Consider the following 22,761-nt stretch of genomic DNA (forward strand, 5'->3'; position numbering starts at 1 on the left):
TTTCCACTGAAAACTTATAGCTATGGGTGTTTTAGCTTACAGGCTAACTTTGTGGTGGCCATAGTACACAGGCATTATTGGCTACACTTTAAAAACTTACACTTCTATTTAGTAATCTTTGGTAGCAGTAGTTGTCATGTACGCATATCCATATTTCGCCATTTATTTAATAACTTTTCTCGTATATTAAGTAACGTCTTACCACCACTTACATGTATGTAATCGCCATCACGAGTTTTGATCACACTAAATTATGTATTACTTGTTGTTGTCATAGGTCAACCATATGAAAGGCTGACACTTTTTCTGAGGTAGCAGACTGTGCATTCTGTGACTGTGCCACTTATATGCAAATATATACTAAAGCAGTCTATTCTCATGCATGATTATTTCGGAGCCTAAAAATGGGAATTAGGTAATGTGTCGTGAAAGACCGAACAGTGTATTTTCAACTTCAAAATCATTAAAAAATTTAGAGTCTAGGTAATACGTATGGTAATTTTTTGTTGAGCAAATCAGATGATGCTTCAAAAGGCTTGAAGTCTTCATGACATATCTAGTACCGTGATGTATGCAGTAACTAGTAAATACCAACTGGAGTGTTTGGTATGTAATCAGCAAGTTGCCATGCTCAGACTGTTTAACATTTGGCGCCAATATTAGTCATCATAAGAACACTTGATATAAAGGCAGTTATAACTACTTGAAAAGTTATATAAAGGAAGAAGTAATACACAAAATAGTCGTGGTCTTAAGAAACAGCCGTTTACTTTCACACATGCTGCAATGTTCGCTGATGGGGAATTATATGTCGTGATACTGCAAATTTCCCTTGTATAACATCTGTGCATCTAAAGGCACAAGATCATTCCAGTATAATAGTTGATTTGGATAAATATACAGATAACATAACAAATTTGAGGCTACTTTGAACAGAGGTTTCAGGTAGTCAGTCAGTGAACTTGAGAGCAAATTTGCCTTCGTTCTCTCACTGTTTATGGGGAGGTCTTCTGATATGTCAGCTGAGATTTGACTCAAGCTTATTGACTTGCAGTGTGGTTCAACTGTGAAAGATAAATCTTAGGTTAGTAGGATTGAAAACATTCTATTAATATGCCTGGTTTTATGCCTGGTTAAACCAAATTAACAGGCGTAGTTATTCACACTTGGGTCTGCTTATCTTTGCGAACAAAAGTTCTCCATCATAAACAATAACAAAACAAATCAGCATTCATGATTAACAAATAAACATTGGAATGACATTATTAAACACGCTGCTATTCAAGAATTGACACTAAATGGCAATGCACTAGGTATCAGTGCATTTAGATGCGCATCCTGAGTGCGCTAGGTGCAGAGGAAAGGGCTATAAGATGCCAAGTTTAAAGAGCAAGCAGAAGCGAGTAGACTGCTAGAGTTTAATGAGAAAAATATATGACTGTAATGGCAAGAAATTTAATCTCTATTCACGAATAGAGATCTTTAAAAGTAAGATTAATCTGCCTACATATGGAGACAATAAATATTGTAGAATATTTTCCCAGCTTCAGTAGGCCTAGCCTAGTACTTGCTCCGATGCAATCTTATTGCCCTTGCAGCGCTATAGATTTATATTCTATTTTCATATTTTAGTTTGGTTTATTCAATTTGTACTTATTTATTTCAAGGCAGTATAATGAAGTGTTTTTATCAAAGCTTCCACATAAGTTTGTTTAATGTGGTTAGTTAGCTCAAATATAAAACTGCATTCACTCAACTGTTAAAATATATCAGCTGATAAAACATTCTCTCCAACCATGAACATCATTTCATTCAACTATTTGGGAATAAATTTGCTATACATAAATATAAATGTCCACTGCTTACAGGCTGTACAAAGTCTTAACTGAAATGTTTGTCATTCATACGGTTGTACAAAGTCTTAACTAAAATGTTTAAGGTGCATAGAGTTGTACAAAGTCTTAACTGAAATGTTTGAAGTGCATAGAGTTGTACATAACCTTAACTAGAATGTTTGACATGCACAGAATTGTAAAAAACTTTAACTGGGATGTTTTACAGGTATACATTTGTACAACGCTCGGCACAGTAGCCGTTTTGTTCTACTATTTAAAATTACTCTGCCTGTTTATATAGCCAGATATGACTCAATTGTTTTTCTGATATATGTTGAGCTTTTGTGCTATCAATATGTATTGCTTTAAAATTGTGAATTTATTGGGATGAAAAAAGGAAAAGCATTTTAAACAGAAATTAATGGATTTATGAAACTTGACAACTACCCAAGACATGTCTAATGTTTTACAAGCATTAAGACAAGATAGACGTCTCATATCAATTGTAAGTTGACCTCATTAAAATGGTTCAAGTTGACACCCAACCAGTACAAATGACAAGTTGTGAAGGTAGTCAAACAAGTATGAATATAAACCAATCATCACTAATAAAGCAATAACACCCAACCAGTACAAATGACAAGCTGTGAAGGTAGTCAAACAAGTATGAATATAAACCAATCATCACTAATAAAGCAATAACACCCAACCAGTACAAATGACAAGTTGTGCAGGTAGTCAAACAAGTATGAATATAAACCAATCATCACTAATAAAGCAATAACACCCAACCAGTACAAATGACAAGTTGTGCAGGCAGTCAAACAAGTATAAATATAAACCAATCACCACTAATAAAGCAATAACACCCGGCTAGTGACACACAAATGACATGTTGTGCAGGTAGTCAAACTAGTATAAATATAAATCAACCATCACTAATAAGGCAATAATACTCAACCATTACAAATGACAAGTTGTACAGGTAGTCAAACAAATATAAGTATGAACCAATCACAACTCAGAGGAAGCGCTTCAAGGGCTGTCTCAAAAATATATACAGTTTTGTAAGCTGTATATTTATTACTTTAATGGCAATAATTTCAAATCAAATAGAAATATTCTTCAAATTATGAATTACAAAAATCATAAAACACAAAACAATGAAAAATAAAACGAGGAAACAGTTAGCTCCTATAATCAAATAAATGGTTTGACAAATAGTACTTAAAATATCTTTCTTTGCTAAGAGAAGGAATATTAAATAGAAGATTGTTAACACAGCTAGCAATGATATTTTTTTAAATAATTGTTATATGTTGTATGCTGTTTGTTCATATCATGTAAGTTGAAATGAATTGAAAACAAGTAACTGTCTTGTAAAAATGACATAAAAGTAAGGACATAAACCATGAAAGATCGTAAAACATTTAATTGACATAACATAAACATTTAGCATAAGTAAAATAAAAAGATGCAAGATTTAAAATAAGGAATAAGATACAATACAATGTAGATGTTGTAGTTGGAATATGATGCATACTTGCAATTAGTCAAAATGCTCTTTTTGCAACAAAAAGTGGATCATTAGCGACATATCTTGGAGCTAGACTATAATAAAATTTAATGTAGATACCAAAAATAGTTTGGCAAAATATAAACTGATAATAAAATGCTGTGACAGATTTTGTGCGAATGTATGGCCTGCAAAACTGAAGCAGAGTCAATGGCTGAGTGACCTTATTACAAATACATGTATTGCAAACATGATTGCTCCAAAAAAGTTGATCAGTCAAAGGAAATTCGAGCAGTTTTGTTTCACATCTACAAGTGATACATATTAGCTGTTAAGATTTAGAGTAAAGCAATTTTGAAGACTCTCATTAGTGTTATACAAGGAGAATGTGATTTTTGTTAAATGATTATCATGAGTGCACCGATTGCTGATAATTTTCCTAGTGAGATTGTAGTTCACCTCAAGGATTTGCAAATCTTTGTGACGAAAAACAGATTGAAATAGAGTCATATCAGAAGAGAAACATTGGAATGGAATGCCACGAAAAGAATCAGATAGAGACCTCTGACTTATCAAGAGGTGAGAGTCTTTTTGAATGAAATAATGAGGGGCAGAAATGAGCTCAGAGCGAGTAAAAAAAAACAGCTAAGCTCATTAGACGCTCAGATGAATGATGACCTACAATGTCAACACTACACTGCCCTCTGATGTTAAAACGACCTAACTGACATTGAACCAGTTTTTCTCATGGTTGCTGAAATTATCAACTCAAATGATGAATGTTAGAGGCACATATTATTCATAATGGTCTATGCTAACCTGGTTTTGATTTTCTTTGTTACAGGTTTATTAATCCCTTAATTAATCTAATCCAAGTCTTTGTTGCTGCACATTATGTAACACAATGGGTAAGGAATCTGCAGTAGGAAGGTGCTAATGATTGTTAGGAGCCTTTGTTTGCAGAAGCACGCTGTTTATTATGACATGATCTGCTGTTAAAACCACCTAACTAAAGCTTGACATTCCAGTTCAACTAGAAAACTTGTTAGCACTGAAATATATTTATTCAAACAATACCAACACAAGGAAAAATTATTTGCACAATACAAAAAAGATACAAAAAAGATGAAAATAAGTTGACTAGTAAATAAAGACATTTAAAAACATCATAAAAATCTTTCTTTGCTCTATGATCAATTTTAAGCTCTCAAATGAAGCGTTAGTTACTCAAAGTTGTCAATTAAATCATTAACCTCAGCAGCAGGGAGATCCCTCCAAAATCCTTTTCTCGAGTCAGGCATAAAAGTTAATAGGTTTTTCAGAATATCATCTTTTTTGGAGTGCGAAATGCCTCTAGGTTGAGAATTGCAAGGCGGGTCCACTAAGCAATGCCGATTCTTAAGATAATCAAATGTTTCAAACTCTGCAACACCATGACGTTTTTTGAAGAATAATTCAGTAGATCCTCTACGGAATTGAACTACACGAAGCTCGCTGAGCATAGGTCTGTTGGGCTTTTTTAACTTTGATTGACTTTGTTGGCCTTCATACCTTTTAAAGTCAGAATAGCTCGGTGTTGCTACATTTGCTCCCGTAGCTGAGATACAATCTTTAAAGTCACCAAAGTCACATACATTTCCCTTTCTTTTCATCTGTCGCTCTACGGCAGCGTGCAAGCTGTCAGCACTCATAAACGTATGGCCAGCCTCTAGATATTTGAGGGTAATTGTTTGGGCTGAAATCTTTTCACTGTTTATGGCACCGATAAGAGATGTAAAAAATGCATAGTTCTTATTCTGCCCTGCACAATTGTCCATAAAGTATATAAGCTCAGTCATATCCCTGTCTACAAGTAGGGCTAACTGAAAAGCGGAGCAAATGTCCTCACATTTTCTACCCGAAACCCCTTCATGCCATATTACTGAGATTGGTTTAGCAATTATGCAAAATTCTCCTATTGGCGCAAATGTGTGGTGGAAGGCTACCAGTCTTCTTACGAAACAAGCAGATTTGTAACCGGGAAGCCGTGGTAACATGATGACTTTCTGTAAGTCCACGCTTCGCACCATTTTTTCCTCACTGACACTCTCCCCGTCTTGTTTATATTCAGAGCGTGCCTGTTCAGCATAAGTAGCATGTTTTTGCTTCTCGGAACAAGTTAAACAATCAACTTTACACTGTCCATCGGTCTGATCATGAGGTTTTAACACCAGAGCTGCACACACCTCGCACTCTTCCTCACCCAATTGCGCGAAACTAATGTTTAGTGAGTGGATCCTTCTCATGTAAGTCGTGTAATCCACTGGACGTTCTGGATGAGCTTCTGTGTTGTAATGATGGTGCATTTCTGTGATGGATAGCTCATGAGGCAAATACAATCTGTTGGGCGCGTGCTCTCTTCTATAATGAGATATGCATGGGTTGTAAGTCCTGATATGAGCGTCCACTGCCTCGTGTAATGGATTCATGTCAAGTTTTTTTTACCTCGGGCATCTGGAACTGCCGCAATGCTCTGGGGAGTTTTTTTAGCAGTTGCTACAACTTTTGAAGACTCAGCGTACCCAGAAAGAAATGCTTGCAAACTGTATGTGCCGATCCATCTCCATCTTTCAGTCGATAAATGTATGAAGCCTAAAATAGTACACAAACTTGTAAATACACAAAAAATGTTTCTGGCGTGTAAAGCTCTCTGATTTGCCAATGTTCCTTCACTAATACTTTTACAATATTTTTGCGAAAAATAATTTAAAGATTTGTTTAAAATTTTTTATCTAGAATGTAAACAAACCTGTCTGTTATTAGTTGCAGCTGATGATAGTCTTTTGGGTGTGTGCCACTCAACAGCATTGTGAATGAAATTCTTTCTCTCGTTGTACGATAAATTCCAAAACTCGATCCATATCCTTATTCTACGGCGCTGTGGTATCAGCGTTATACAAGATTTTGAACAATTACACGGCACTCGTAGAGGATGTTTCGCTCTCTCATGATTGAGTTTTTCCTCTAGTGTTCGTCGCTGTTTACTTGGAGGTTCATCTGCGTTCGCCATAGTCAATTCCTGAACTTGAAATGCAGGCATATTACTAATTCCATTGATTTATATGCTCCTTGCAAACAGCTAAACCAGTTAGGTGGTTTTAACAGCAGATCATGTCATAATAAACAGTGTTCTTCTGCAAACAAAGGCTCCTAACAATCATTAGCACCTTCCTACTGCAGATTCCTTACCCATTGTGTTACATAATGTGCAGCAACAAAGACTTGGATTAGATTAATTAAGGGATTAATAAACCTGTAACAAAGAAAATCAAAACCAGGTTAGCATAGACCATTATGAATAATATGTGCCTCTAACATTCATCATTTGAGTTGATAATTTCAGCAACCATAAGAAAAACTTGTTCAATGTCAGTTAGGTCGTTTTAACATCAGAGGGCAGTACAACTGCCTGTGCAGATTTGTGATAAGCTATAGAGTCATCTAATGACACCCTGATATGTAGGCAGACATCCTACACTAACCAGAGAAATTGCAGCAAAGAAAGAATCGATATTGTCTTCATGAGGAAATACCATGTTGTTATGACGTTATGAAGGTATCTACATGTATGTATGAACCACTTCAACAACACTAGAGTTCAGACATTGTTTAATAACTCAGTAAGTTCTTGTTTCTCATTGAAGGTTATTTATACACTTATCAATAGGCTCTTCCTGTCACCATCCTTTTCTACAGAAGACGCTGTCTCAGGCTTTTCGATTTTGGAAAAAAACTCCAATTTCCATTTTTGCTGACTCATCACTTAATGATGCAATAAAGGCTGTTCAATGGGAATAATTCACTTCAATGTATATTTTCAATTGTATTGGCTTTAGCAACCAATCAAATTTTGCTTAGCGCAGAGTTGTCTACTGAATACTGTTATCTTGCTTTGGGTGGTCCAATCTAACATCGAGGTATTTTTTCAATTTTTGCTTTCTTTCCGATCCAATTGCTAAATCTGAATGATCTACTTTTGGTTATACTAACCAAATTAAAACAAATATAGTACTGTCTCTATGTAAACAGTAGCGCATAATTGGTCATAGCGTAATACAGATAATGCTATCCTACTGTGACTGTTTTATATGCATATGCCTCCTTGTTATATATAAGTAGTATAGTGAGAGCAGATCTACACACACTAGGCGGAGCTTAGGGAGCAGGAAGTGACATCACATCAGGATCTGTTTGATTGACAGTTGGGGGGCGGAGCTAGGTGGTGTTGAGTCATGGTGTGAGTCATGGCGATCTGTGTGATTCGTGGTGCGAGTAATGGTGTGAGTTGGTTGGTGACGTCGCGGTGGTGGTGTCGGTGGCCGAGTGGTGAGTCGGGCCGCGAGACGATTCGCGGTTGTATTTGGGATTATCGGATTTCGTTGGCGTCCGGTAGAGGTCGCTCTTCCGTGCCGTTTCGGGGATTGACGGAGAGCTCGGTGGCGACGGGTTGACGGACGGTGGCGGATGGATTTCGAGATCGTCGGAGCTTGTATGTATTTTCTTTTTTCCGATCCCGAATGAGAATGATGTGTCTGCGAACGAATATTCATTTTGATTGTAAACTTCATAAATTCTGAAATTATCTATCGCCTCTAAGTCTTCATCAGGATTAAAACTTTTCAGAATTGACGGAGCATGCAATCTGAAGGAATTTAGAGAGAAATTAAAACAAAGATTATAAACTCTGTATATCAAGACAGTAATGAGTTAAGGAAATGATATTATGATTAAATTTTATATAGTTTATTTGATGATATATCATAGGGATTTAAACTTACTATCAATGGATATGTTATTGAATAAAAGTTTTGTATATAAAAATGCTAAAACATAATATAAAAAAGACTATTGAATTTCATTCAATCCCAATTTTCTTCTTCTTCTTTCATTGTCGAATGAGAATGAACTGTCTACAATCAAAACATACATTATTTTTAGTGAGATATAGTAAAAGTAAGACATACAATCAGATTAGATCATTCATTCAAACTAAAAATCAAATATAATGTAATACTTACTGAAGAAGAAGATCCATCCTTTTTCTGAATGGAATCTTCCTGTTGAGATACGGGAGCCTGCAATTGCAATGATTACAGTCAGGATGGATTACTATAACCTTGCTGAGATAGTAGACTCTACATTCACAATGGACTCCAACTTAAATTGTAAATTTCAATTGCATTAGTCATCGAATCATAGAATGATATGCAAGATGTAATGCAGACAGAATAGGATATGCAATCAGCTAGAGTAGGACATACAGACAATAAGAAAAACAAATATGTTACATCACATAGTCAGAATAGGACACACAGACAGAGGAGGATATTCAGTTAAAATAATCTGTTTTAATCTAAGTAGGGATATAACATACACTTTGCTAAGATATTGGAGTTTGCAATTGCAATGAATACAATCAGCCTAGAACACATAGTTACTACTCAGAAGAGAAGATTCATTGTATCATTCCTACATAACATCTAGATTGAATTTGTAGTACTTACTGTAAACCGTAATCTTTCGTTGAGATCTTGATAGAACTTTTCACGTAAGAGAAATCGACAAGCTTTTCGCTTCCGATCGCTTATTTCCATTCCATGAGAGCAGTAACCCCATCGCTTCACACATTTATCTACACATTGTAATCGTTCTTGAAATTTCCTTTTTCTGTTGTCTCTGGTACTCATTGTGAAGTTATGAACTGAATTGAAAAGGCATATTCGCTCGAAGGTTTTATAACAAGTAGAAGTGTTGTCGCGGTTCAATAATTTTGTGATCTAATGATATATATAAACAGTTTTCGCGAAATTCACTTTCGCGAAATTCAATTTCGCGAAAGTTGACTATATAATATATATGTGTAATTTCGCGAAATCCAATTTCGCGAAATCCAATTTCGCGAAATTCACTTTCGCGAAATTCAATTTCGCGAAAGTTGACTATATAATATATATGTGTAATTTCGCGAAATCCAATTTCGCGAAATCCAATTTCGCGAAATTCACTTTCGCGAAATTCACTTTCGCGAAAGTTGACTATATAATATATATAATGTGTAATTTCGCGAAATTCACTTTCGCGAACTTCAATTTCGCGAAAATCTGTTTACTATTTTTGCTTCATTAATTCCTTTGGACACACCCATCATTCTTCAATTCACTATATAAGCGTTGCATAATCTGATGGAATATTCTGCCTCATTAACCATCTCTTGATACCTACTTATATTTGAGAATTTGGGTCGATCGAGTGTTGATACCATAAGGCTTGTATGCTTCAGCTAGAATTCTGTTAGCCGGCTACTCGCGATTAAGTTCGTTGAGTGTCGCTGTTTTCAGGGGCTGTTGTGTGGACAAGCGCCTTGGCATTCGACCTGATTGTTTTCCTAGGTTTACCTATGGAATTCTCCTGTTTGGTTTGGCTTAACCATTCCATAACAGTTTCTCGACCAGTAAATAGATGAAGATGATGAACTAGTAAAGGGGCATACATGGATTAATATGTGGATTATTTTGAGGATAGCTCCATATCAGTGTGAGTATATCAATATATAAAACTTATATCAAAAAGTAAATAATATTCGGTTGTATTCGTTACCAACTTTATTTCAATATAAATATATATGTATATTCAATTGTAAAATATAGAAAAAAATTTTTTATGTCAGATCTTCTAGTAATTTAACAATTTGGGAAGTTCCTTGAATATGTACATTGTCAACACCTTCATTTTCTTCGTTATTAAGACTTTTACTAATTTTTTTTCATTCCAATCATATCTATCTAGTATAGTTTTTCGAACTACATGATCTCGTGTATCTTTTTCAGAAATTTTTAGCATAACTGTTAGAAAATCTTCTATTGAACATCCTCTGCTCCAAAATATTGCAAAGAGAAGACAGTAATCTCCACATGTTGTTGAAAGAATTGTTTCCAATGAAACAACCTTGTTGCCAATGACGTGCAACTAAATTTTTGGTTCAACAATTCCATTTCTAATTATTTTTTCAAAAACGGTAAAACCAGACCGTTATCGTCATGACAATAAGAAACACACCGAGTTTGTTCAACGCAAAGAAAAGCGTCAGGAATTTTGTGAGAGTAAGAGTTGCTAAACAATTTTACACCTATCTTGTGGAGAATTTTGTTCTGAATAAGATACATTTAAAAGTAAAACGATATATGTTTTCATTTTTTGAGATATTGCTTAAATACTAACGGTATATCGGATTTTTTAGAAAATCCGTTTGAATTAACTTGGGCAGAATAATCGTTTGGTCAACAATTAACGTGGTAGCGAAAGAGTTAATATACAAGTGAGCAGTGATTATAAATGTATATATAATAATAAAATGTGAGTAAGATAAAAGCTACTGAAGATACAATAAACAAAGCTAGGATTGTGCTAGTCCATGTTGATATACAAGGGAGCAGTGATTATAAATAAATATATATATATATATATATATATATATATATATATATATATATATATATATATATATAATAAATCGTGAGTAAGATAAAAGCTACTGAAGATACAATAATCAAAGCAGGATTGTACTAGTCTATGTTGATGTACAAGTGGGCAATGATTATAAATGTATATATAATAATAAAATGAGAGTAAGATAAAAGCTACTGAAGATACAATAAACAAAGCTAGGACTGTGCTAGTCCATGTTAATATACAAGTGAGCAGTGATTATAAATATATATATAATAATAAAATGAGAGTAAGTAATGTGAGTATATATAATAATACATTTTATTATTATATATATTTATAATCACTGCTCACTTGTATATTAACATGGACTAGCACAGTCCTAGCTTTGTTTATTGTATCTTCAGTAGCTTTTATCTTACTCACATTTTATTATTATATATACATTTATAATCATTGCTCACTTGTACACCAACATAGACTAGTACAATCCTAGTTTTTGTTTATTGTATCTTCAGTAGCTTTTATCTTACTCACATTTTATTATTATATATATTTATAATCACTGCTCCCTTGTATATCATCATGGACTAGTACAATCCTAGCTTTGATTGTATCTTCAGTAGCTTTTATCTTACTCACATTTTATTATTATATATACATTTATAATCATTGCTCACTTGTATATCAGCATGGCCTAGCACAATCCTAGTTTTGCTTATTGTATCTTTAGTAGATTTTATCTTACTCACATTTTATTATTATATATACATTTATAATCACTGCTCACTTGTATATTAACATGGCCTAGCACAATCCTAACTTTGTTTATTGTATCTTCAGTAGCTTTTATCTTACTCACATTTTATTATATATACATTTATAATCATTGCTCACTTGTACATCAACAGGGTCTAGCACAATCCTAGCTTTGTTTATTGTATCTTCAGTATCTTTTATCTTACTCACGTTTTATTATTATATATACATTTATAATCATTACTCACTTGTACATCAACATGGTCTAGCACAATCCTAGCTTTGTTTATTGTATCTTCAGTAGCTTTTATCTTACTCACGTTTTATTATTATATATTCATTTATATTCGCTGCTCACTTGTATATTAACATAGACTAGCTCAATCCTAGCTCTGTTTATTGTATCTTCAGTAACTTTTATCTTACTCACATTTTATTATTATATATACATTTATAATCATTGCTAACTTGTATATCAGCATGGCCTAGCACAATCCTAGTTTTGCTTATTGTATCTTTAGTAGATTTTATCTTACTCACATTTTATTATTATATATACATTTATAATCATTGCTAACTTGTATATCAGCATGGCCTAGCACAATCCTAGTTTTGCTTATTGTATCTTTAGTAGATTTTATCTTACTCACATTTTATTATTATATATACATTTATAATCACTGCTCACTTGTATATTAACATGGCCTAGCACAATCCTAATTTTGTTTATTGTATCTTCAGTAGCTTTTATCTTACTCACATTTTATTATATATACATTTATAATCATTGCTCACTTGTATATCAACAGGGTCTAGCACAATCCTAGCTTTGTTTATTGTATCTTCAGTATCTTTTATCTTACTCACGTTTTATTATTATATATTCATTTATATTCGCTGCTCACTTGTATATTAACATAGACTAGCACAATCCTAGCTCTGTTTATTGTATCTTCAGTAACTTTTATCTTACTCACATTTTATTATTATATATACATTTATAATCACTGCTCACTTGTATATTAACACGGACTAGCACAATCCTAGCTTTGTTTATTCTATCTTGAGTAGCTTTTATCTTACTCACATTTTATTATTATATATACATTTATAATCACTGCTCACTTGTACATTAACATGGACTAGCACAACCCTAGCTTTTATCTTACTCACATTTTATTATTATATATACATTTATAATCATTGCTCACTTGTATATCAACATGGCCTAGCACAATCCTAGTTTTGCTTATTGTATCTTTAGTAGTTTTTATCTTACTCACATTTTAATATTATATATACATTTATAATCACTGCTCACTTGTATATCAACATGGACTAGCACAATCCTAGCTTTGTTTATTGTATCTTCAGTAGCTTTTATCTCACTCACATTTTATTATTATATATACATTTATAATCATTGCTCACTTGTACATCAACATGGTCTAGCACAATCCTAGCTTTGTTTATTGTATCTTCAGTAGCTTTTATCTTACTCACGTTTTATTATTATATATTCATTTATATTCGCTGCTCACTTGTATATTAACATAGACTAGCTCAATCCTAGCTTTGTTGATTGTATCTTCAGTAACTTTTATCTTACTCACATTTTAATATTATATATACATTTATAATCACTGCTCACTTGTATATTAACACGGCCTAGCACAATCCTAGCTTTGTTTATTGTATCTTCAGTAGCTTTTATCTCACTCACACTTTATTATTATATATACATTTATAATCACTGCTCACTTGTATATTAACATGGACTAGCACATCCCTAGCTTTTATCTTACTCACATTTTATTATTATATATACATTTATAATCATTGCTCACTTGTATATCAACATGGCCTAGCACAATCCTAGTTTTGCTTATTGTATCTTTAGTAGTTTTTATCTTACTCACATTTTAATATTATATATACATTTATAATCACTGCTCACTTGTATATTAACACGGCCTAGCTCAATCCTAGCTTTGTTTATTGTATCTTCAGTAGCTTTTTATCTTACTCACATTTTATTATTATATATACATTTATAATCACTGCTCACTTGTACATTAACATGGACTAGCACAACCCTAGCTTTTATCTTACTCACATTTTATTATTATATATACATTTATAATCACTGCTCACTTGTATATTAACATGGACTAGCACAATCCTAGCTTTGTTTATTCTATCTTCAGTAGCTTTTTATCTTACTCACATTTTATTATTATATATACATTTATAATCACTGCTCACTTGCACATTAATATGGACTAGCACAACCCTAGCTTTTATCTTACTCACATTTTATTATTATATACAATTATAATCACTGCTCACTTGTATATTAACATAGACCAGCACAATCCTAGCGTTGTTTATTGTATCTTCAGTAGCTTTTATCTTACTCACATTTTATTATTATATATACATTTATAAATCACGGCTCACTTGTACATCAACGCGAAAGTGAATTTCGCGAAATTGGATTTCGCGAAATTTCACATCATATATATTATATAGTCAACTTTCGCGAAATTGAATTTCGCGAAAGTGAATTTCGCGAAATTGGATTTCGCGAAATTTCACATCATATATTATATAGTCAACTTTCGCGAAATTGAATTTCGCGAAATCTGTTTAGCTGATTTTACAATTTCGTGATCATAAATTACACAAGTTTAATCAACCATAATATTGATTCTGCTTACTATATAAGCAACGAGAAAGAATAAGTTTTTCATCTCATTTTATTTATAATAGTTTACAATGTGTGCTCGAGACAAAAACGTGGATAGACTCCTAACTCAGACAAAATGCATCGACACGTGTGTTGAGATATGGGGCTACTGCCCTTGGGGTAGAGAGGTAGATCCTGAAAAACAGAAGGCTTTTCGATTCAAGATCAAGCTTCAAAAGAAAGTAAGTACTACATTATAATATTTTACTAAATTATATTTTTGATTAAAGGAAACTTGAGAATATAAACTACATATTAAATATATTTCGAATTATAGGGTTTGCTTAAATGAAACAATTAAATTATACAAAGTAATTTTGGAAATTATTGTAGAAATCATTGGTCATGCAGCAGCAAAGAGAGGAGTTCTTTCGTAACTTCGATGTTACATTGACTTTAAAAGTAAGTATTACATTATATTTATTTCGTCTAATATCGTTGTATAATGATAAAACATGTAACTAAAGATCAAATACATTCAACAAAATTCACTCCAATTGGTATGTAGGAATGTTAAAATGAGTATCAATCTGTGAAAACAGTAATTAATATTTTGTATAACTCCACTTTAAAACAAAAGGAGTTGGAATTGAAATTCAAAGTAAGACCTGACTGTGTTTTAATTTGTCTGCATGTTCTACTCTGACTATAATCAATGCAATTGTAGGATCCTGGGCATCACCGAACTAAATATAGTCCTTTTCGGAGAAGGCTTTATGAATTTGAATCTTCAGTAAGTAGTACATTATATTTATTTCTTTATTTTAACTGAATATCCTCCTCTGTCTGTGTGTCCTAGTCTGACTATGTGATGTAACATATTTGTTTTTCTTATTGTCTGTATGTCCTACTCTAGCTGATTGAATATCCTATTCTGTCTGTATTACATCTTGCATATCATTCTATGATTCGATGACTAATGCAATTGAAATTTACAATTTAAGTTGGAGTCCATTGTGAATGTAGAGTCTACTATCTCAGCAAGGTTATAGTAATCCATCCTGACTGTAATCATTGCAATTGCAGGCTCCCGTATCTCAACAGGAAGATTCCATTCAGAAAAAGGATGGATCTTCTTCTTCTTCAGTAAGTATTACATTATATTTGATTTTTAGTTTGAATGAATGATCTAATCTGATTGTATGTCTTACTTTTACTATATCTCACTAAAAATAATGTATGTTTTGATTGTAGACAGTTCATTCTCATTCGACAATGAAAGAAGAAGAAGAAGAAAATTGGGATTGAATGAAATTCAATAGTCTTTTTTATATTATGTTTTAGCATTTTTATATACAAAACTTTTATTCAATAACATATCCATTGATAGTAAGTTTAAATCCCTATGATATATCATCAAATAAACTATATAAAATTTAATCATAATATCATTTCCTTAACTCATTACTGTCTTGATATACAGAGTTTATAATCTTTGTTTAATTTCTCTCTGAATTCCTTCAGATTGCATGCTCCGTCAATTCTGAAAAGTTTTAATCCTGATGAAGACTTAGAGTTCATGTAAATCTCACTTCGATCCAATATCATGAGAGCTGGTGTCAACCATTGAAATGATGAGGGAATGTTATACTTTTGAGGTTCGATGATCGAACATAATACCACACGCTCTCCCTTACGTTCAACGAAGAATTGCAACGCAATCTCACAATTGTCATTTTCTTCAGACTTATTTGCTTGTATTACTTCTAACGAAGCTGGAATATCCAAAACTTTTAGATCAATCCATTTCCATGGTTCTTGCATTTCCTCGGTTTTAAAAACTGTTGCAATAGGTGACGTAATTTTCTCATCTCCTTCCATATAATTTTCCTTGGATTCGAATAACCGCTTTACTACCGAACTTTTTCTTGATGATCTTCGTAATGACGTAGTTCTGTTCAATCTAGACTTGGTTGGTCTTCTATACTCTCTTTGTTTCATATTCAATTGGGAAGTTCTTTCAGAAATAATGTCGATATTCATACTATTGGAAGTTGACTCCTCAGAAGCTCCAGTAACAATCAACACTAACTAATAATACTTCATCAATTTATACATTATCTTTAAAAAAGTAGTGGAACCATAACAGCGATGGATAATTTCAGAATTTATGAAGTTTACAATCAAAATGAATATTCGTTCGCGGACACATCGTTCTCATTCGGGATCGGAAAAAAGAAAATACATACAAGCTCCGACGATCTCGAAATCCATCCGCCACCGTCCGTCAACCCGTCGCCACCGAGCTCTCCGTCAATCCCCGAAACGGCACGGAAGAGCGACCTCTACCGGACGCCAACGAAATCCGATAATCCCAAATACAACCGCGAATCGTCTCGCGGCCCGACTCCTCACTCGGCCACCGACACCACCACCGCGACGTCACCAACCAACTCACACCATTACTCGCACCACGAATCACACAGATCGCCATGACTCACACCATGACTCAACACCGCCTGGCTCCGCCCCCCAACTGTCAATCAAACAGATCCTGATGTGATGTCACTTCCTGCTCCCTAAGCTCCGCCTAGTGTGTGTAGATCTGCTCTCACTATACTACTTATATAGAATAAACGTAGGAGAGTATTACTATTCAATATGTCAATGAAATAATAAGAAATAACAAGCTACCATTTTGCTTTCATTCTTTGAGCTCTGTGTTGTAGTATTATATAATATGTGATGACAAAGCTGAGAGTATTAACTTAAGCAACTTAACTCTCAACTTAGGCAAGTATTCCAGAAAAGCATGACAAGTGACTGCTATATATTATATCACTAACATCTTTATCAAGAGCAAATGAATGTTCAAAATAAATCTGGACACACATGAAACACAAATATGCAAGTGGATGCAATTTTTCTGCAGTTGTTCATAACATGACAATGTTAGCAGGAAGATATACCAGGTTCTGTCTCACCAAATGATTAGCTCGTAGTCTTATATTTTTGGCGTTCTTCTTCAGGTGCTCTGGCCTATGTAAAACCCCGACAGTGGCATTTGGTAGTGTGGAGTAGCCATTTTTCATGGAATACCACTGACACGTAGGCAAGGCTTGTACTGATCATTTTGAGTTACTTTGCAATAGAGTAGCTCTCCGCGTTTCAGACAATGTTGAGAAGAGACTCGGGAATGACTGTAAAATGCTCTCCATGCCACTTGAAGTTCTATGGGTTTCTCTGGGGCAAATTGAAGCTGCTTGATTTTTCAGCACTGTATCTTTATCTGGGCTTTATCCACTTCCTTCAGACTAGTACCAACTTTGTTCAGATCCTTCATGTGCGCCTATTATCTTTGTGCTGTGCAACCTTGAACATAGTCCTGGATGTGTGGCCCTCTGTCATGCTTTGCCACCCAGTATTTTATACAGATTCTGATGCTCAATGTCTTTCTTTGTAGTGTTAGTGGGTAAAGTACACCTGTTTAGATGGCCTATGAGCAACACTGAAGGTCTATAGTCATTTTCAAAAGGGGTCGCTTGGTAAGTTATCAAACTCGTGTCAAGGTCATTAGACTTGAACCACAACTTTTTGATTGTATTGTTGTTCATTCCACCTCACCACTAACATGAGGCTACTAAAAAGACCTTGTTACATTAGTGAATGAGTAGCAAGTAATGAGTTGCTAAAATTCGGTGGAAGCAAATTTTGGTCCTTTATCTGAGATCACAATGTCCAGTATGCTGTGTACACAAATATTAATTTGAAAGAGTCAATTACAAAATTGGATTTGAGATATGACCATTGTCATACTTCTACGCATCGGCTTAAATAGTCCACCGATACTAGAAATTTTTTTTTTAGAACTTGAGCAGGTCAGCTTCTATCTGCTCCCATGTTTTTTCTGGAAGAGTGTGTATGAATGCAAAGTTTTGGTTAGTGTAAGTTGTGCTGGTAGCCAGGTACTGCAGTTTTAAACTATTTTTTGAACTGGAGCAGACATCATTGGCTAACAGAAAAAATCTTTTGGTGGAATTCGTTTCCATTTGGATACTATGAGGGATAACTATAATGGAGCCATTAAAGCAAAATATCATCAACTATTGTTCGGTGTCCATGGGTATTCTAATATGGCTAATGTAAGATAGAGGTCAAATGCAATCTAATAACACTCTATTTTCTATCTTATGACATTCATTTAGTTTATACAAAAAGCTTAGATTCAATTACGAGATTCGGATGGTTTTCACCACACCACTGATACTTCCAAGACATTTGGTTAGACTGTCACCATCTAATTGATGGAATAAAAATATTTTTGCCAGTGGAACAATAATTACGTGGCATGATGTTTATGGGGCCAGCTGAAGAAGTCAACAATATTTTCCTCTTCATACGGTTATCATCGAATCTGTTATCTGACATGTTGGTTCTGGTTTGCCATTGACATTCTGCTGAGTCATTCAGTGTCTTTGTGTCTTGCAACCTTTATAAACATAAATGTTTTCCTATTTAATTAATTGTTATTGTAGCAATACGATTCTGGGATTCTAATGGTTTTTATGAATGATATATATATAAGAGCTGCATTTTTAGAATCTCGTGTGTGCAGAATACGAAGTGCGTGAGATGAACATATTACCAGATTACTAAGCGCCAGATTACAAGGTCGAGATTATAATACAATAAAGTTTTGCTACAACCTGCCAGTTCACATATTCGATTCGAAGATAGATAGTAATTTAATTACGCCGCACACCCCCATCACACTAAATACAGTAGTTATGTTGACATCTGACTTGTATGCAGGCGTAATTGTCTTGCTACACAGGTTGACCTCTGTAAGCGTCAAATTTTTTCTTCGGTTCATGCTTGATTCTCTCTAGAGAATAGATCATGAGTAGATGACTCCAAGATTTAATGAGCACAATGTCCTGTGCTATAGTTTGATCGCAGGGGCGCTTGAATATGATGTAAGCTAACAGATTGAGACTTTGCAACATGATGAAACAAAGGAGCGTACATCATCATGTTGAGTCTTGTTGTCAAGGTCGGCGCTAGATTTTGATTTAAGTCCTTTAATAGTCTTTAATTTAATGATTTAATCATCATCAGTGACAGTAATGGCTTGTGGTCAGTTTAACCAGTAAAATTTTGTTTTCAGATGTATTGGTCTAGCCTTTCACATGCACTACTATTTTATATCAGTGAGTGGCTATTCTCCAAACTCCATCCTTCTGCAAATGAGAAAATACTGCATCTCAGCCTAGATTGCTGACTTCTGTAGTTATGATTGTTGGTAGACTCAAGTCATCATTGTTTTGTAAATTTTCTTTTTGTCTGCTAAAAATATTTATATTTTGCAAACTATGTTGATAAAACTTAATTTATATTACATGTACATTAATTTAGCTCTAAAGGCTGTTAATGATGTCTACATTTAAATAATCATAGTGACAACACCCTATTTATATTGCATCTACACTATATTAGACCTATTCATATTTAGCTGATATTATTTACTAAAAAGGAATAATAACATAAAATACTTAAGTCTACTCATGCTCGCTTGGTACTAGTTTCAGCATCTAACATAGATGTATGTATATATGTGTATGTGTATATGTGTATATATGTATATGTGTATATATGTGGATATTTGTGTATGTTTGTCTATACTTGTTTATGCTTGTCTATACTTGGACATACTTTGACATACTTGGTAGTGTACTTGTGGGCGTACTCGAGGGCGTACTTAGTGGTATACTTGGGGGCGTACCTGGGAGCGTACTTTAGGGCGTACTTGGAGGCGTACTTAAAGGCGCACTTAGGGGTTACTTGGAAGTGTACTTAGGGGCGTGCTTGGGGTGTACTTGGGGTTGTACTTTGGAGACGGGGGCATTTTTGGGGGCATACTTGGGCATTTGTGTGTAGTGTATAAAAATATATACCTGCTTATATTTTTATATATCTCTTATATAAAAATCACAAGGTTTTTGTGTGTTTCTGTGTGTTTAGCTATAGTTATTAAAACTTTGGAATGAAGAATCCATATTGCGGACGATTTGATTTTGGAACCTTTCATTTCCCAGGCAAATTGCTAACCCATTGATCTATGCAGATTGATGAATTCATTGGGCGATACGAGTCGACATCTGGCTGAAACTTTGCATAGCGCTATGCGTTATGTTACGCAATGTTATTAAAGCTTATTCTCACAGCTCTTATAATTAAGTTTATCAATAGGGATACTAGCTTACTCAATGTAGCCATTGGTACTGTGCCAAACTATGAGCAAATTGCAGGCAACTACATTATCCGAAACTGTTTATAAGCTGTTTTTAATACCTGTGCAATGCTGGGAATGTGGCTAGTATATATATATATATATATATATTGTATGTATATACATATGTTATATCATATTATATATTTACATATGTTATATCATATTATATATATACATATGTTATATCATATTATATATATACATATGTTATATCATATTATATATATACATATGTTATATCATATTATATATATACATATGTTATATCATATTATATATATACATATGTTATATCATAATATATATATATATATATATATATATATATATATATATATATATATATATATATATATATATGTGTGTGTGTATATATACACTTTTTTTGGGGACTCAAAAGTGTGCAGCAGACAGTGAAAGAGGAGGAGCAAAGCATCAAAGCATATGCAGCCTCCATGGCCACTTCAGATAAGTTGCTAGCTGAATTTCAATTAGCTGCTCTTACAACGGACCTACGCCCTGATGATGAGGAAATTGACTGGCACACGAAACCTCTTCATGGTGTTTACCACCAACAAATATCTAAGGTTGGCGATCTTCACCAGACATATATGTGGCTGAACAAAGGAAACCTAACGGCCAATACAGAGTCGCTAATCATGGCAGCCCAGGAGCAAGTGCTCCAAACAAGGCAACTCCAAACAAAAATCTATCACACTAGAGACGATTCTAGATGCAGACTGTGCAAAGATGCACCTGAGACCATCCAACACATCATCAGTGGATGCAAGCAGCTAGCAGGAAACGCATACACTGAGCGGCATAACCATGTCGCAGGTGTTGTGTATAGAAGTCTATGTGATGAGTATGGCCTTAATAAACCACAACACTGGTGGGAAGCTCTTGGTAAGGTCAATGAAATTGACCGCGCTAAGATCCTCTGGAACTTCTACATCCGAACTGACAAGCATGTCCTGGCAAACCAACCAGATATAGTGGTGGTAGACAAGGAGAACAAGAGGGCTTCTATAATAGATATAGCAGTACCCAATGACTACAATATAGCCAGCAAAGAAAAAGAAAAGGTAGAGAAATATCTCCCTCTTGGAGAAGAGATTGAAAAATGCTGGAATGTAAGAACAACTGTAATCCCAGTAGTCATTGGGCCACTGGGCGCAATAACACCGGCGCATAAAACGTGGCTTGCCCAAATACCAACAGCAATCAACTCAGGTGAGTTGCAGAAAAGTGCGCTATTGGGAATAGCTAAGATCTTGAGGCGAGTGCTCAAACTTCCAGGTCTCTGGTAGGAGACCCGAGTTAGAGCAGAATTTACCACCCATACGGTGTATTCGGGGTGAGGAAACAATTTTTTTTATATATATAGTATAATTATAGTGTATTTATAAATTTACACAGTAGTGCCTTACTGCAATTTGACCCTGAAGTTATAAGATAATACAACTGCCGAATTAAAGAAAATTTCCCGTGAGATGGAAAGTGCTTAACTAAGTCAATAGTGTGCAAGGCAACAGTGACAACAGCAAATGAGCAGCCGGATCAGCACTATGTTGGACTTACTGATAATACTTTTAAAATTTGCTATGCAAACCATAAGCCAGCATTTAGACCTGCACAAAAGAGATCTAGCACCGAACTTAGTAAATACTTATGGAGCTTGAAGGAGAACAACATTGACTTTGATATAAAAGAAAAATTGTTAGAAAGGCAACATCATTTAACTGTTTAACTATGGCATGTAACCTGTGCTTGTGGGAACAGTTTTACATCATCCGAATGGCGGAGTTGGCTACATTGAACAGGCGAAACAAACTGTCATCTACATGTACACGCAGACATGTAGACAAATTTTGTTATGCAATCACAATATATAAGCTGGAGTAGGACCCTGGACTCTATGTATTCAAACAATTTAATCTGTTAGCTACTTCACCTCTATTATATAAACACCTGTAGTTGATTGACATATTTTATTTGGAGATTGCTCCTTCAGAGCATGAACCTATTAGAAATAAAAGTGTTTTAACCATGAGTTTTAAACTTTTGTTTCTGTATAAATATATATAAAAAAGCTGGTCTCTCACCCGGTTAACCTATATGAGTGGTAATTTCTGCTCTAACTCGGGTCTTTTACCAGAGACCTGAGAGTTTGAGCACTTGATCA

At 34.2% G+C, this 22,761-nt stretch overlaps 1 long non-coding RNA gene across 1 annotated transcript; it reads left to right on the top strand.

The window, feature by feature from the left end:
• The first annotated feature begins 14,666 nt into the window (after positions 1-14,666).
• On the top strand, positions 14,667-15,430 carry LOC137392875 (uncharacterized). The gene is made up of 3 exons (XR_010978260.1): positions 14,667-14,746; positions 15,012-15,077; positions 15,371-15,430. It is a non-coding gene; the product is annotated as an uncharacterized lncRNA (long non-coding RNA).
• The last annotated feature ends 7,331 nt before the right edge of the window (positions 15,431-22,761 follow it).

This window comes from Watersipora subatra, chromosome 4, assembly GCF_963576615.1.
Source record: "Watersipora subatra chromosome 4, tzWatSuba1.1, whole genome shotgun sequence".
Lineage (NCBI taxonomy): Eukaryota > Metazoa > Bryozoa > Gymnolaemata > Cheilostomatida > Watersiporidae > Watersipora > Watersipora subatra.